The sequence below is a fragment of the Pinus tabuliformis genome, chromosome 6 (genome assembly GCF_031772625.1).
Source record: "Pinus tabuliformis cultivar Carrire ecotype Pingquan chromosome 6, CPIR1, whole genome shotgun sequence".
NCBI lineage: Eukaryota > Viridiplantae > Streptophyta > Pinopsida > Pinales > Pinaceae > Pinus > Pinus tabuliformis.
This window is the reverse complement of record NC_142292.1, coordinates 1,266,240,140-1,266,258,615: the sequence shown is the minus strand read 5'-3', so window position 1 is coordinate 1,266,258,615 and position 18,476 is coordinate 1,266,240,140.

The window sequence follows — 18,476 nt, the reverse complement described above, 5'->3', positions numbered from 1 at the left end:
GTTTATTCCCCAACCACACCCATAAGTATTCATGCATGCGATTATGACCGAAATTTCCCTGTTCATTGCACGCAGTCGTGAGATCTATGCCACTTTTTCAAGATAGCCTCCATACCATTGCCCATAACTACCTAAGACTTTCTAGAATCGTGAAAATGATGATAATAATGCTAAAAAATAAAACCTTGAGTAATATCTTGACCTAAACATGCCTAATACTAAATAAACACGTTGTCAAACAAATAGTAAACATATGAGCTATAGGTCATGAATGCATATATGATCATAAAATTCTGAACTTCATTTGAAAATCACTAAGAAGGTTCAATGCCCTCTCAACCTAGCTGAAATAACACTTGCTGGTTAGCCATCAACCATATAATAAATTATCAAATCATGAGAGAGATCCATAGTTAGAGAACATCATAAAACCATTCATATAACCAACATATAACCAAAATAGAAACTATGCCAAATTAACCATAAGATCACTGTAATAACTACACGAATTCTCATAGATCACAATAAGAAAGTAGATCATATTAACATATAAAAATGCAAACCAAGTTAGGGATTTCCATGTACCACCTAACCATATATTGGGATTAACCAAATCTCTCTTTCATCCAATCAGCCCTACACCATATTCTAACCATGAATGTAGGATCATAATGGTTAAACCAAAATAAAACCAACCAGAGCTTCTAGAGGCCAAACCACCTCAACCCACAAGCATAGTGATCTCACCTATATGTCCAGAAATCACTAACATCAACTAGACTAGTCTCTACACAAACTTTGTAGGGCTTCAGGAACTACTAGATCAACCTACAACCTTTAGGAAACCCAAGTTATTTCTCGGCTCCAGAGAATTTGTCCCAACACATAGGCTTGAGGGACTAGTAACTCCACCCACAAGCTCCAAGGAACCCAAGCCATTTCAAGGCTCTAGAGAATTTGTTCCAACCCATAGCCACAGGAAACCTAAGAACCAATCAAAAACCAAATGGGGAACCCACCACATCATGGCTATCTAGGAACTAGCAAGGCAAGGTTGAAACCACTGTCGGTGCAAGAAAATCTCCATGCCAATTAAAACACATAACCAAGGAACCACATGCATATAACATGAATCCAAAAACCAACAAGGACATCACACATGCAACCTGTTACCTGCAAAGTAATCCTATTGTAGCTATTGATTCAATTGTCTCCTTGCGCTCCCTCGTTTTCCATTTCTTTCTTTCTCCAATCCAAGTGATTTCTAGAATTCTCCAGGGATGCTCCAAGAATTCTCTAAGTTTGCAAGAGTATGAGAGAATGGGAGTATGGAATGAGAGAACCAAAATTGAATTTAAAAAATCTAAGCCAAAAGTTGTGAACTATTTCTTTGATGCCCTTTTATCATCAAGGTCTCATTTTCCTTCATTTTCCTTCATTTTTCCTCATTTTCCTTCATTTATCCTCTAATTTCATATTGCATGCAAATTTGTGTCTCTTCACCTTCCTATTCTTATATTTTCCTTTATTTTCATAATTAAATTCCATTTATTGCATCTTTTCCTTTGCCAATGCCTTTGCCAATTTCCATAGCCATTAATTAACCACAAGTGATGCCCACTATAATGTTTTCCCATCTTTCAACTTGGAATACATGTAGCATGACCTTGGTATTATTTTATTTACATGGAAAATCAACCAAGGGTTGTTACAAACCCCTCTCCCTCGTGGGAACGCCGTCATCGATGTTCAATGATGCTTATAACCAAAAAACATGCTTCTTGTGGATATTTATAACACAAATTGATGCAAAATTTACATAATACCAAACTTTTGAAACCATGAACACCATACTCTTATTGGAGCTTTATAACACAACTTGTTGTAGTGTTTACAACATACTACTTATTAGATCTTTATAACACAACTCATTGCAGTATTTATAGTGACACATATGCATATATAAATACGAACCAAAATACTTAAACCAGACACATATTCTCAACCAAAAAATAAGGAAGGATACAAATCCTGCATCTGATAAGCCATCCACCATGTAGCTTCACTAGGCCCAAAGTGCTTCCATTACACTTTAACTTTCTCTATTGCTCGGTTCCAAAGCATGAGTTCTTTATGTTGCCAAATGCATTGGGGTTATGGATGGAACTCTCCCTCTTGTTCCACCTGCAATACAGACCAATCAATCACATGATCAACATTCTGGACATATCTCTTAAGAAATGAAACATGGAAAACATCATGGACTTTCACCTAATGGCAATAGTGCAAGTCGGTACGTCACTAGTCCAATCCTCTCAAGGATGTCAAAAGGCCCACGATATCGAGGTGCCATCTTGGCTCATGATCCAATCCTCAAGGAGCTCCTCTTAGTCTTAACCTGATAATGCAATATAAATCAACGCAGAATACTATAACCTACTTCTACTATCAATTTTGTGAAATCTTAAAGATCGAGCTGAACAATATAACCAGAAGAAGAAGAAGAATCAATGCACAATACACATGAAGATACTTTGGGGAAAGCCTCAGCTAAAAACCCCAATATTTGTATTATCATACAAGGTGGAAATACATAGGAATTATACAAATCCTTAGCTCTCACAGCTAGCTAGCTCTCAGTACAATCCTCACAGATGCTCGCAGGCAATCTTGGCTACTCTCTATCCTTCCTCTCTGCCCTCCAAGCTCCTATTTCCTTGTGTTGTTCCTCTGGGATGATTCACCTTCGACCAAGTGGAACACTCTGATCTCACACACTGTCAGAATGCGCAATCCTCAAGGAATGATGCTTGACTACATGCATGAGTTTTCTTTATAAGAAAATGCATGCAACTGATAGTACACTATCCTTGACTTTAATCTCAACTGGGTCTTTCTCATAATAGACATGCATGAGTTTCTGATGAGGGAATCTTCAGTTAACTAGAGTAGCATTAGTTGAGTGCATGACTGACTATTAACTCACCATTAGTTCCTCAAACAGTTTGGAACTAATTTAATTGGACTTAACTCAGTAAACTGAGTTAACTAATTACAACTCAAATATAACTCAATCTTATCTCCTTAATTTAAGGGATAACTCTTGCATGACTTTAGAAAGACTTCTAACTTGAATTTCTCCAACTAATTAAGTCAAAATAACTTAATTAATTATTTTCAAGTATCTTTTAAGACTAAATTCGATTTTAATTCACAATTTAATTCAAGTACAAATTAAATTGGAATATTATTGTTGCCACATTTCAACAAACTCTTCTACTTGTCATGTGTTTCCTTTAAATTTATTTTAATAACATGCATTTCCTACTCCATCTCAAGCAACATATCCTATCCAATGAAAACCTTGTTCACTGGATCACTCCAACTGATAGAAGTATTACAATTATGCCCATAAAGAGCGTCAAATGGACTCATCTTCAAGGATTCCCGATACCCATTATTATATGAAAACTCCACTAGTGGAAGATACTCCTCCCACTTTCTTTATTGATGCATGACATACATCCTCAACATATCCTAAATAATCATGTCAAGCCTCTTTGTCTATCTATCTGTCTATGGATGATCATTTGTATTAAAAGCTAGCTCTATCCCCAAACCCACATACAATTCCTTACATAACTTGGAAGTGAAATTGGCATATTTTTCTGATATAATATTCTTGGGAACACCATTTAATCTCACTATATCCTTGATGAATATATGAACTACCTCACTAGATGAATTAGTAGACTTCACTGGAATGAAGTGAGATACCTTCCTCAACCTTTCAATCAAAACCATGATGGGATCATGTTGTATCAATGTCCTTGGAAAACTTATAATGAAGTCCATGGAAATGACCTCCCACTTGCATTTTGGAATCAGAATAAGTTGTAACAAACCAGTTGGATGCTTACACTTTGCCTTCACTTGGTGACAGTCCAAACATCTCGCAAGAAACCCAACCACCTTTTTATTCAAGTTATACCAATGATAGAACTTATTAATAATCGTTAAAGTCTTCTGGTATCCTAGGTGGATTCAATATGGATTGACATGAAACTCCCTCAAGATAAGCTTCTTGTTCTCATTGCTATTTAGTACATAAATGTTGTTCCTGAATATGACAGAACCATAGGCTGTGAGGTGATACTCCTCATCTCTATCACCTTCACCCTACTGTTGAAACCTGTACTTCAGCTAATGGTACCTCTCATCATGCTACCTTGCATGTAAGATCCTCTCCTGTAAATTTGTCCCATAAGAGCTCACAACTGAAATATGATTCACCTGCACTCTCCTACTAAGAGAATCTACAACCTTTTTCTCCTTTCCCTTGATGTATCTGATCTCAAAATCAAACTCATTGAGGGTAGCCAACCATCTAGCCTTCCTAACACTCAGATTAGGTTGATCAAACAAGTGTCTCAACCCACTGTGATCACTCATCAGGACGAACCTCCTTCCAAGAAGATAATGTCTCCACATCTTCAATGCATGAATGGTAGCTCTTCTCATGTTCATTTATCTTCCTTGACTCATAACATACCACCTACCCTTCCTGTAACAAGACAGCACCAAGTCCTTCCTTGCAATCGTCTATACAAACCAAAAAATCCTTATCAGTATCTACAATCTTCAAAACCAAAGCATTTGTAAGAAAATTCTTCAACTACACAAAATTAGTTTCACACTCCTCAGTCCATTCAAAATTATTCCCTTTCCTCTGAAAAGATGTAATAGGATATCAAATCCATGATAAGTTCCTGATGAAACACCTATAATAATTGTCTAGTCGCATGAATGACTGACCTTATCCACATTCCTAGGAGTTGGCCACTCCATGATAGCTTTAATATTTTCCATATCCACTGATCTCCCCTCCTTGGAAACAACATGTACCAAGTATTGAATCTGAGACTAAAATAATCTATGCTTTCTGAGCTTAGCATACAACTGATCCTCTCTCAACAATATCAACACTGATGCCAATTGCTTTGCATGCTCTTCCTCATTCTTAGAGTATATCAATATATCATATATAAACACTATCACAAACTTGTCAACGTAAGAACGCAACACACTATTCATAAAAAACAAGAAAGTGGATGGAGCATTGGTAAGACCCAAAGGAACCACCACAAACTCATAATGTTCATACCTTGTACAAAATGCAATCTTGTAGATGTCTTCTTCCTTAATGCGCACTTGATGATATCCTGATCTCAGATCAATCTTTGAGAGTACTACTACTCCAATTAATTGATCAAAAAAATCATCAATCTGTCACAATGGATACATGTTCTTGTAATAGAGAAATTTTGAGGCTTAAAATGGACCTCCTAAAAAACATTATAAAATAATAGTGGAAATCATAAAATAAGATTAGATTACATCATCAAATTTTAGAGGGAAAAAAGGAAAAAAATGTTTTTTCAACTTATATTCTTATAGTTTTACTCAAATTTCAAGCAATATCACTTGTTGGATGATAATTTAATTCCCCATCTGAGTACCCATGTTTCATACTTTCAATGAATCCTGCTCACGAAAAAATATGATTGCAATCAAAATTTTCATGTATTTCTCATTTTTCATGTAGCATGGTCCATCAAAAGTATGCAACATGGGTACTCCTTAGACAAGGAATTAAATTTTTCATCCAACAAGTGCTCCTACTTGAAATTTGAGTAAAAATGTAGGGACACAAGTTGAAATAGCAATTATTTTTTATTTTTATTTTTAAATCTTTTTACTTTTTTACTCCAAAAATGGTGAATCATCTGCCATGCTTGACATCATCATCTTGAATCTTATTGGTTCTTATAAAGTTTATTTTGGTTGTACATTTTTGTTTTGAGGCCCATTTTAGACCTCAATATTTCTCTAAAGATATTCACTTTATTCAATTTCCTGTAATCAATGCGCAATATGATACTACCATCCTTTTTCCTTACAAACATTACTAGTGCACCCCAAGGTGACACACTTAGCCTCATGTATCCTTTATCAAGCATTTCCTTAAGTTTCAACTTAAATTCCACTAACTTTGGAATACTCACCCTATATGGTTCCTTAGATGCTGGTTCTTCTCCCGACATCAAGTCAATAGAAAAGTACACCTCTCTATGCAAAGGAAAATCTAGAATCTCTGTAGGAAACACATCTTGAAATTGCTGCAAAACAAGATACCTATTCAGGACCTCATCATCCTCAACATCCTTCCCTTTATCACTAAAAATATGAACTGCAAACAATACACATCCCGTCTGGCAACTATGATTTTCTTGCATAATTGTAACTGTTCTCACTGATGTATACTTCTTCTTTCCTTAGAAGACTTTCCTTTTGCCGATCATCATCTAGCCACTCAATAGCCATGTCATAGAAGGCCAAACAACTAATCCATGCCCAAAATAATACTATATGAACCCAAATGAATCACATTTATATGTGTCGATGTAGGCATACCATTTAGCTCAAATGCACAAGATCTTACCCAATGATGAACTCTTCTCTTGGTCCCTGTAGCCAACTACACCCACAAAAATTCTTCTTGCACTTATTTATTCAAGAAACAATTATCCACCAAGTCAGGCTTGATATAACTATAATTAGATCCAAGATCAATCAAAATGGAAACAACTTGATCATGAATCTTACCTTCCATATCAGTAATGGATGCCTGATGATCTTTTTGTCTATTATCCACTGTTGCATAAATCCAAGGAATACTTTGACCAACATCCCCAAGTGCCTGTGCCTCCTGAGCACTGTAAATATGAGGCTTACCACCCTAGTGAGATGGGAACTCACTCCTACGATCCTCCCCACCACAAATCTACCACCTCAAAGGCTCTTTCCATTACCCTTATGGTGGGCTCCAGTATTGTAGCAATAATGCTACAACTCCTGGAGCTTCCTGTCTCTTAATTTTATCAACCCGGTAGTTCGTACAAACTTGGAAGCGACGGTGCTGTATGCACAGGTACTAGCTCTTGTCGCAGCTGTCACTTGGTCAGCTGGCACAAGTCCGCTAGGGCTCAAGCCGACTTCTATAGGCTCACAGAAGAAGCTTTATCAATGATGGACGAAAGCTAACTCAAAGGAGACTAGTCTAATTGCAGAAGGAAACTGAAAACCAATAAAGCATGGAAACCCTAGGAAACCCTAATTTGACTAGCTAGACCCTAACTATGCAAAACTGTGAATGAAACAACTACCAATAATGCCATTACTTGCAGTGAACTGAAATACATGCATCTAAGCTACTTGCATCTGAAAAGACATGTTTTTGTATTTTTTCATTAAGTGGTTGGATTTATTGTGATGATGCTTTTGATTAGGGTTTGGTTGTGCAGGAGCGGTTGGAATGGAAGGAAAGCATGGGCAAGGTCAGGATGGCTAAGGGAGGTCCCAGAGGGTCTCCAGCATCATTCCACAGAAGCCTACCATGTTCGGATGCTCAGCAACCGAGTTTGCAAGTTTCTACAGGAAGTCTGCAGGGGATCCTACAGGAAACTCAGGGGTTTCTACAGGAAGTCTGTGCAATTCTACAGGATGATTGGCCGTGGAGGTTTTGGGAGATGGTGGAGTGTTGGAGTGGTGTGGAAGGATAGGTGAGATGGAGATGGAGCTGGTGATGGCTTAGGAGCAGAGAAATCAGATGGAGGAAAAGTGCATGCAGAGGTTTGATGATTGGAAGGATGGGATCAACGAAAGTGTAAGTAACTGGAGCTAAGCAAATAATGGATGAGTTGGAGGGCAAATGCGTTGGTCAGAGGCTGAATAGGGCTTGAGGATAGATCAAGAAGAAGAAGAAGAAAGTGGAGTGATAAGGAGCAGCGTAAATGAAACAAATGACTTATGCACCAAAACGAGAAATTCATTAACCTATGATAACTGTGCCATGAAACCTATGAGCAGCAATGGAAAACCAAGAAACGAAACTTATGCGTGGAAATGGAATGAAGAAGTATGGTTCAATGTCAAAAAATACATGGATGGATCTTCAATGAAAATGTTTATGTTGCAGCTTGCATGGGAATGAGAAGAACTGCTTTTCTTTTTGGTGGTTGGTTATGGGCTGCACCCCAATCCCTAGCAGAGATGGCAGTGAGCCTTTACAACCTTTTTGCTGGAGCTCCAATGATTTATAACTATCCTCCTATTGAACTTAAGCACCTAAAACAAATTCACCATAAACTAATCCTATCTAAGCTCATGAAAAAGACTAAGTTAAAAAACTGGAAATTTGAATTGCATGTAAAAGTAAACAAACTCAAAGTGCTGGAATGAAATGCAAACACATTACAACACTGAGGAGATCTATTGCTCTCAGGTTGGGCCCTAACCTGAGAGCTATAGCTCCCTTAGAAACTCAGAATGAAACCAAAATCTGACTGCCTTTATTCATAAACGAAAGTATGATGACATGCCAAAATGGCTTACAAAACCGAGCTGTAGCTCATACTTCCAAATTACAAGAATAATGCCAAGGTTCAAAAAGCTTCTATCCAAGGCTACGGCCTCAGTATTTATGCAAAAATGATCATCCAACAGGTGTCCTTGATTTTAGGAGCTCGGTTGTCCAACTGAAGTTTAACTGCTGATCCTGTAGGACAGTCATAACTACTGTTGCTGTAGAACAGTTATAACTGCTGTTCCTGTAGAATAGTTGGCTGATTCTAAGCTCGGTGGGGAGATGGATTGGAGCTCGGAGCTATGGTGGGAATCACGAGGAAGGTCCCCAAGACCGTGGACATCCTCTCCTAAAAACCATCAGTGCCACCTCATTGTCTCCTTGTCTCCTTTCTCGTTGTCTTTTCTCCCTTTTAATGCCAAAAACCTGAAAGCATCATGCATTAGTCACGTAGATAGAATGTCTACCCTTCTTCCTACAAACAACACGAATAAACCAAGAAATGAATGCATAAGCAATAAAAAATGAATGGTTTGAGCAGAGCAAGCAGGCCAAATGAGCCCAAATTGTACCAAAAATTGGGGCTCATCATCACCCCCCAGCTAAACTATTTGCTCATCCTTGAGCAACTTTTCCCTGGCTCCTCGTCTTTGGCCGAGAACTAGAGCCCAGAGCACGCTTTTCCTTCCCTGTTTTTGGTGGTTCTGCCTTTTCTGCCGAGGGTGGCGCTTCTTCCTTTCCCGATTTTAGCGGCCCTGCCTTTGCTGCCCCTGGTGGTGACGAAGGTGATGCTTCCTCCCCCTTTCCTAGTTCCTTGAGCCGGGCTTCGGAAGGTGACTGGCCTATTTTTCGTGTCCAGGAAGTTATTTTTGGGCTCCCCTTTTCAGGGGTGGCTGATGTTTTAGAGGGGGTTCTTGCACTGGGTGAAGTAGGGACATCCCCTGAAATGGTTTGGCTGCTGGGTGGAGGTTGTGGCTTGCCCGTGGTCATCCTCTTGCTTCTCCTGGCTTCAGATGGTAGAGGGGTCTCCCTCTCCCTTTTCTCCTTCGGTTTTGGAGGTGTATTGAGGGCAGCCAGCGCCGCTGCTGCCTCCTTTTCGAGAGTGCCAGCCTTCTCTTTCTTGCGTTTTGCTCTCTCAGAGCTCCTTGTAGAGGGCCCCTCCTTTTCAGATTTCGGGCTTCCTGTGGAAGACCCTGCTTTGCCCACTTCCGGGCCTCCTGTAGAAGATTCTTTCTTTCCCGCTGTTGGGCTTCCCGTAGAAGGTCCTCTCTCTGTCTTCAGACTCTCTGTAGGAGGCTGTTTCTCAATGACTTTCGGGCCTCTTGTAGAAGCCCCTTTTTCCAATTTCGGGCTTCCTGTAGAAGCCCTTGTCTCTGTCTTCGGGCTTCCTGTAGAAGCCTGTTTTTGCACTTTCGGGCTTCCTGTAGAAGCCTGTTCTCCAACGATTTTCGGGCTTCCTGTAGAAGCCTTGGTCTTTGCTTTTGGGCTTCCTGTAGAAGCCTGCTTCTCACTGATCTTCGGGCTTCCTGTAGAAGCCTTTGTTTTTGTTTTTGGGCTTCCTGTAGAAGCCTTTTCCTTAATGATTTTCGGGCTTCCTGTAGAAGCCTGAGTTTGTGTTTTCGGGCTTCCTGTAGAAGCCTGTTTTTGCTTTCCTGTAGACACAGGTGTCTCCACTTCCGCTTGCTTGCCTGCTTGAGTTTTGCTTTTTGCCTTGGGTGCAGGTGCTGTTGAGGTACTTGGGCTGACGTGGACCACCTCTGCTTTGTCCATTCTGCTCTTCATCCTCTTTTCCCTTGCTGACAGGATAGGTGTGCCACCCTTTTCTTTGTCCTCCTTTCCCTCATGCTTCTTCCTCTGTTCTTCCTTCTGTATTGTTGTTGGGGTTTCTTGGCCTTCTTCTCTCTGCTCCTCGGCCACTGCTTCGTGTTCCTCACTGCTGGATGAACCCATTTCTTCAATCAACATTTTAATATCCCCATCTTTTGTTAAATTCCGGAAGGATTCCCATGAGAGGGTTTTTGTCCTCCGAGAATTCTTCCTCAGGTGGGAAGAATTCCTTCTTTGCCTGCTGACTCAGCTTTCTCTCCTCTTTATCCCACGACAGACCCATAGGAAGTTCTGTGATCCGACTGATATGTTCTGGGGTGAGTTTGAGGCTTAGACCTCTGAAGTTTACCGTGGCCAGTGTCTGAGATTTAGGCTTCGGAGCCTGCAAGAATTCCTCGGCCACTTCATCATCGTAACCCTGCAGCTTATCACAAAAAGGCATCCATTGTGCTATGGTGAAGAGCTCTACCACTGCTGGGTTTCTCCTTAGTTTAGTTGAATCAGTGGGCTCCCGTCTTATGAACCCACCCAGCATGATGAACGCGGTCGATTTAATCAAAGATGGAAAATGCAAAAGAGAGTTGGTCTATGAAGACAGAGCATGCACATACAAAATTTCAACACAGTCTACTTATACCAACATCCTGTAGAACGGTAGCATAGGCACAGCAAACAACAATTCCACCAATATCTTTATGACCCGACTGTGGATGATGGTCTTGCCACTTCTAATAACCAGCTACGTTAAGAGTTCAGGGTTACCTCTTTAATTGGCCACCTTTTTCGTGAGGCACCCGCTTTCCTGTAGATGACTGTGTTCCTGTAGACTGCGTTCCTGTAGAACTGCGTTCCTGTAGAAGCCATGCGCAATTCTCGGGGAGGACTGTAGTTGGCCGCGCTCGAGGTGTGCTTTACCAGCGTTCTGATAGCCAACAGCTCGGCGTATCAAAGTGCAGAGGATATCATAATAGCCACCCGAGTTTGAAGTGTTGGATTATAAATGTAGGCGCATGATCTAGCCGATTAGATTTTGAATCGGCGCAATCCGTGGCGCGGGGGATGAGCTGTCCCCGCCAGACCGTTGGGCAACGTCATCCATCCTCCGCCTTCGTATTCGTTTGCTGCCGCATTCATTCTCACAGATTTGCCGCCGCCTTTTCCTGTTAAACTCATGCTTCGACGAGAGTGTTCTCATGTGCGTGCAGTTCATTCTCTTTGTCGTGGCCACCACCCACACATCCAATTACACTTTAACTAGCCGACGTGGCTAGTCGACTGGCCATACGGCCGCTCAACCATTCAATTTTACGCCATGCAAACAATTTCAAAGTAAGATTCATGCGATTTGATGGAAGGAAGGGTTGAGACACTTACCTACGTGGCTGCACACGATTTTTCAGTTCCTGGACGATGGTGAGCAGATCTACCTACTGCATGCGACTTACACAGACCCAGAGGCTCGTGGTTACAGGCTGCCGACGATGGAGTGGATGTTTTACTTGCATGCGCCCGCGTTTCATTTCAGATGGCGGTGCTGTGACTAGTATCCACTCGAGCAGGTTGAACTATTACAGGATCCCCGCGAGGGGTCTCGTAGCAGTCCTTTCTCCTTGGGTGCATGCTGCACGATGGCGGTTCTGGCCTTTCCATCACGTTCCCAGAGCTCTTTTGATGCCTGCGGTATGAGATCCAGCCTTTGTTTGACTGTGAAAATTGCTTTCCCGCGAGAACTCATCGATCTTCTTTGTTTGTGCAGGGAACTTGGTCGCATGTCGACAAGGATGGTGGAGCAAGGTGACAGCAATGTGCAGGGGTGCCAACAGAGGCTTGCATGCATCCACACCAATCCATGGTCGCGAAATCTCTTTTTAAGATGAATTCTGGCCGTCCAAAACTCCTACAGGAAGTTTCCTGTAGAACACAGAGCTTCCTGTAGAAAGTTCGGCCTTCCTGTAGAAAGTCTGCACTTTCCTGTAGAAAATCCGCGCCTCCCTGTAGAAGGACTGCGCCTTCCTGTAGAAAGACAGTATCTTCTTGCAGAAAGACAGTATCTTCCTGTAGAAGATTCAAACCTTGATAAAATTGCACATACCTTGAAAAAAACATGGGTACTCTTGGAGGAGGTGTTGGTGAGGTTCCTTGACAGTGTGATAAGGACCCCTGGCTGTGAGTTGAAGGGCTTCCTCTTCTCCATAGAGCATCTGCAACCTGCATGCAACTTTACCATATCTTGCTTATTGTTTTTTTCTTTTTTTTCTTTTTTCTTCTTTCTTTTTTCTTTTGAAAGATGACAGGGGCGCCTCAAAGAGGTTTTCACCCATGCCATCTGCCGTGAGTGCCTCAGAGAGGTTTTCACTCAAGGATCTTTTCATCTTTATTTCCTTTTTTCCCAACCCATTGACCGCCTCATGGAGGTTTTCAATCAATGAGCCAATCTAAGGCGCCTCCGAGGAGGTTTTCACCTTAGATTTTTATTTTTCTCTTTTTTCATTTTTTCTTCCCTTTTTTTTTACTTTTTTTTTTCTCTACCCTACCCTACTTGAAAAACAAAATCATTTTCAAGTATAAGAATACTTCCAATGGAGCCATGTGCACATCAAGATTAGAGACAAAATGATGTGAAGGCTCGGAATGCATGCTTTGACAACTATCCAGATCTCAGAGACCAAATGATCTGGCGTTGAAGGGATCAAACAAAACTGAGGAAGAAAGTACTGCTGCAACTTAGTGACCTTCTGAAACCATATCTCAATATAGCTTTGATATCCTTGGTCCTTTTGCTGATCTGGATCATTCTTCATGTCACCTTCTATCATGACTTTCTCATCTTCCTCTTTTTGCTGATCCTTCTCTTGAATACATGGAAGATTTGATGGTAACCATGAAGGAACTCTCTCGATCTCTGATTCTGATCTCTTCTCTTCATTAAGTGCAGCCCATGGTTCTTTGATCTCCTCTTTGGAATCTTCTTTTACTTTTGGTCCTTCAATGTTGTCAATAGATTCTCTCTTTTGCAACACTCTTCCTGAGCTTTGGTGAACATTATTGAGCTCAAAAGGAGTCATTTGCACATGTTGTGCCTCAACTTTGCAATTGGGTTGAGCTGCTCCATTGCATGGTTTTGGAAATGGTACGGGTATTTGAGTGGAGGTGTAAAATTAAGATGGAGATGGATGGCAGTGTGGTTGGGTAGGCATTTGGGGTTGCCTTGGTGGAGGAGGAGGCGATGGTTGTGGATGAGCAGGTGGTGGAGGAAAATGAGCGGGATGAGAGTTGTACTGGGGCCTCCACTCCTGATAAGGTGCATTCCACTGAGGCTGTGGCTGAGCATAAGAGTGAAATGAATGAGCAACTGGTTGGGCATAATATGGATCTGTGAAGGAACAAGGAGGATATGACCAAAGAGGAGGTGTAGACCAGGAAGGATGAGCAGGGGGACCCCAAGAAGGCATGAGAGTGGCTTGATAGGGGTCATAATAGGTCTCGGGTGTCCCCTGCAGTTCTTGTTGGTAAGATCTAGGTCCATATGGCCTCCTTTGGTTCATATAGTAGAGTGATTCAGTGGCTCCTTTGGCTCTTTGATATGTAGCTTTGATTCTGGGTAAGGAAGGGCACTGATCTGTAGGATGGTATTCTTCACAGACAAAACACACTTCTATGGAGTACAATGGACATTCGTTCCTAGGATGCCTTCTAGTGCACCTAGGACAAAAAATGGCCAAAGCCCTCTTGGCTTCTTCTTGCTTCTTTTGGATCCGCAAGGTATCCAGTTGCATGGCAAGAAACTGCCTCATATCACTCTTGAAATCTTCCAGCTGATTTTCAGATTCATCTTTGGACAAGATGTTGCTCCCAACATTTCTGCTTGTAGCCATTTGCTCCAGAGGAATGTTTTCTTCTTCTTCTCCCCTAGAGGTTCTTCAAATATGTCTTGATGTCCACCCAGGGGTTCTTCAATCACAGCCATCGAAGAAGAGAGAAGGTTGTGTGAAGCAGTGGGGGTGTTTTGCAATCATTTTTCTAACTTATCTCTACTCCTACAAGGCATGAAATGAAATCTTTTTGCTTGATTTTTTCTTTTTTCTACTTCTACATGCAAAACTGAAATAGATTGAACTGCAACTAACTATCGTGCTGAAATGAAAATGCGGAATTGAAATGAAAGCAGTAAAGGACTAATCTATTTTGCTCAAATGAAATTGCAGGAAGGAAATGCTAATCTACGCTTGCGAAATTGAAATGCTAATCTACGCTTGCAGAAATGAAATTGCGGAATTGAAATGCTAATCTACGCTTGCAGAAATGAAATCGCGGAATTGAAATGCTAATCTATGAAAGCAAGAAATGCTAATCTACTTTTGCATAAATGAAATTGCATAATGGAAATGAAATAAACTACTTAGCAGAAGGTTGTAGTAGAAAATAGAAGAATAGCAACAATCACCAATACTCTGCCGCTTCCCCAGCAACGGCGCCAAAAAGATGGTGGACACCAGTATTGTAGCAATAATGCTACAACTCCTGGAGCTTCCTGTCTCTTAATTTTATCAACCCGGTAGTTCGTACAAACTTGGAAGCGACGGTGCTGTATGCACAAGTACTAGCTCTTGTCGTAGCTGTCACTTGGTCAGTTGGCACAAGTCCGCTAGGGCTGAAGCCAACTTCTATAGGCTCACAGAAGAAGCTTTATCAATGATGGACGAAAGCTAACTCAAAGGAGACTAGTCTAATTGCAGAAGGAAACTAAAAACCAATAAAGCATGGAAACCCTAGGAAACCCTAATTTGACTAGCTAGACCCTAACTATGCAAAACTGTGAATGAAACAACTACCAATAATGCCATTACTTGCAATGAACTGAAATACATGCATCTAAGCTACTTGCATCTGAAAAATCATGTTTTTGTACTTTTTCATTAAGTGGTTGGATTTATTGTGATGATGCTTTTGATTAGGGTTTGGTTGTGCAGGAGCGGTTGGAATGGAAGGAAAGCATGGGCAAGGTCAGGATGGCTAAGGGAGGTCCCAGAGGGTCTCCAGCATCAGTCCAAAGAAGCCTACCACGTTCGGATGCTCAGCAATCGAGTTTGCAAGTTTCTACAAGAAGTCTGCAGGGGATCCTACAGGAAACTCAGGGGTTTCTACAGGAAGTCTGTGCAATTCTACAGGATGATTGGCCGTGGAGGTTTTGGGAGATGGTGGAGTGTTGGAGTGGTGTGGAAGGATAGGTGAGATGGAGATGGAGCTGGTGATGGCTCAGGAGCAGAGAAATCAGATGGAGGAAAAGTGCATGCAGAGGTTTGATGTTTGGAAGGATGGGATCAACGAAAGTGTAAGTAAATGGAGCTAAGCGAATAATGGATGAGTTGGAGGGTAAATGCGTTGGTCAGAGGATGAGTAGGGCTTGAGGAGAAGTCAAGATGAAGAAGAAGAAAGTGGGGTGATAAGGAGCAGCGTAAATGAAACAAATGACTTATGCACCAAAACGAGAAATTCATTAACCTATGATAACTGTGCCATGAAACCTATGAGCAGCAATGGAAAACCAAGAAACGAAACTTATGCGTGGAAATGGAATGAAGAAGTATGGTTCAATGTCAAAAAATACATGGATGGATCTTCAATGAAAATGTTTATGTTGCAGCTTGCATGGGAATGAGAAGAACTGCTTTTCTTTTTGGTGGTTGGTTATGGGCTGCACCCCAATCTCTAACAGAGATGGCAGTGAGCCTTTACAACCTTTTTGCTGGAGCTCCAATGATTTATAACTATCCTCCTATTGAACTTAAGCACCTGAAACAAATTCACCATAAACTAATCCTATCTAAGCTCATGAAAAAGACTAAGTTAACAAACTGGAAATTCGAATTGCATGTAAAAGTAAACAAACTCAAAGTGCTGGAACGAAATGCAAACACATTACAACACTGAGGAGATCTATTGCTCTCAGGTTGGGCCCTAACCTGAGAGCTATAGCTCCCTTAGAAACTCAGAATGAAACCAAAATCTGACTGCCTTTATTCATAAACGAAAGTCTGATGACATGCCAAAATGGCTTACAAAACCGAGTTGTAGCTCGTACTTCCAAATTACAAGAATAATGCCAAGGTTCAAAAAGCTTCTATCCAAGGCTACGGCCTCAGTATTTATGCCAAAAAAATCATCCAACAGGTGTCCTTGATTTTAGGAGCTCGGCTGCCCAACTGAAGTTTAACTGCGGATCCTGTAGGATAGTCATAACTACTGTTCCTGTAGAACAGTTATAACTGTTGTTCCTGTAGAACAGCTGGCTGCTTCTAAGCTCGGTGGGGAGATGGATTTGAGCTCGGAGCTATGGTGGGAATCACGAGGAATGTCCCCAAGACCGTGGACATCCTCTCCTAAAAACCAGCAATGCCACCTCATTGTCTCCTTGTCTCCTTTCTCGTTGTCTTTTCTCCCTTTTAATGCCAAAAACCTGAAAGCATCATGCATTAGTCACGTAGATAGAATGTCTACCCTTCTTCCTACAAACAACACGAATAAACCAAGAAATGAATGCATAAGCAATAAAAAATGAATGGTTTGAGCAGAGCAAGCAGGCCAAATGAGCCCAAATTGTACCAAAAATTGGGGATCATCACCTTATTCCGCTCCTCAGACTAAAATCCATGTCCTATGTCAATTGCATTGAAATTCTTATAAGGTTTTACTTTCTCCTTGTCACCTGCATCCTAAGTTATTTGTCGCTTCTTATCCTAGTTTCATTTATTCTTCTCATTCCCTTTATAATCCTAATTAGGCTCATATTTTCACTTTGATTGCTCATAAAAATGCTTCAACTTCCCAATGACTAAGGCTCATCATTCTCAATCCGATCTTTAAATGCTAAAGGAAATCCACTAATGAACCTTTGGACCTTTTCCTTCTCATCCTTGAGGTAGGGCACATACCTCAACAACTCTAGAAACATGGTCATGTACTCTTTTTATCATGGAATCCATCTTCAACTCATAGAACTCCTTGGCCTTCCTATCAAAATATCTCTCAGACAAGTACCTATTCGTAAAGAGTCTTTTAAACTCATGCCATCTCAACTCCTCTACCTTGACACCTCTAAAATGCTTCACATATTATCACCGGATATCTTCTTTTCCCTTGAGATTGAAAATAACTATCCTAGCTTTCATATTCTCTAAATAATCATGCAATCTAAAGAATTTCTTCATCCCATGTCACTATCCTTTTGCATCTTTGGATTTCTTTACATACCCATCAAACTTAGGAGGCTCAGATTTCTTCAATTCCTCTGGAAAATACTACTTCTCACACCTCATATAAGGATGCTAGTGGTAATGATGATGATGTCTCTCAGAAACAAAGCTAGAATAAAATCCATGAGTTCTAGCCTTCCTGTTAGGTGTATCCAAAGATCTGCCACCTCTGACTATGTCATCCCTGTCCAACCTATGTCCTCTATGAGACATGTTTCCATATTCCCCATTTGTCTTTCCCTCCTGTCCATGATTGGTCCCTTATTGTCCTCGCTTCCAAAAATCTAAAAATCTCTAAAGGATGATTGCATTAACTTCTGCTTGATTTTCTTGAGCTATGGAAATTATTTCTTGTGCCTCAATCAACCTGTTATTATCTTACTTGCAACTTATAATCCTTTCCTTCAAACTTCTCAGTGTATCTTCTAAATTAGGAGGGTACTCTTCTCCTTGCTTCCAAACTAACCTTTCCCATTCCATAGAATTCACATCAAACCTATAAGGGGAGCCATGTGAAATACATTCTGCCACTCTACTCTTCATCTCTATCTTTTATCTCCTACAAGCATGTCATGCTAGATAAACCAAATAGAGACAATGAAAATCATACCTTAGTGTGTTTCAGGGGAGGATATCTTGTCTGCATAGTCAATTCAAATTAGCATAATATAGATACATAATGCCTTCAACATATCAATATGATGCATGATAACACAAAAGTGCAATAATGACCACCACAATGCATGCATATTAGACACATATATAATTAACATGCATGCATAACAATATACATTTTTCCCATCTTATCCAAGTGTTTGAACCCATAATCTCTGACACCAACATGTAACGCCTCCTTACACATTTACCCACTTTTACAATCTCTCTAGGGTAAAAATGAGCTAAGTATCACTATGATATGACCCAAGCTCCATGTTCTATTTATGGAGGTGGGGCCTACAAACCAATGTAAA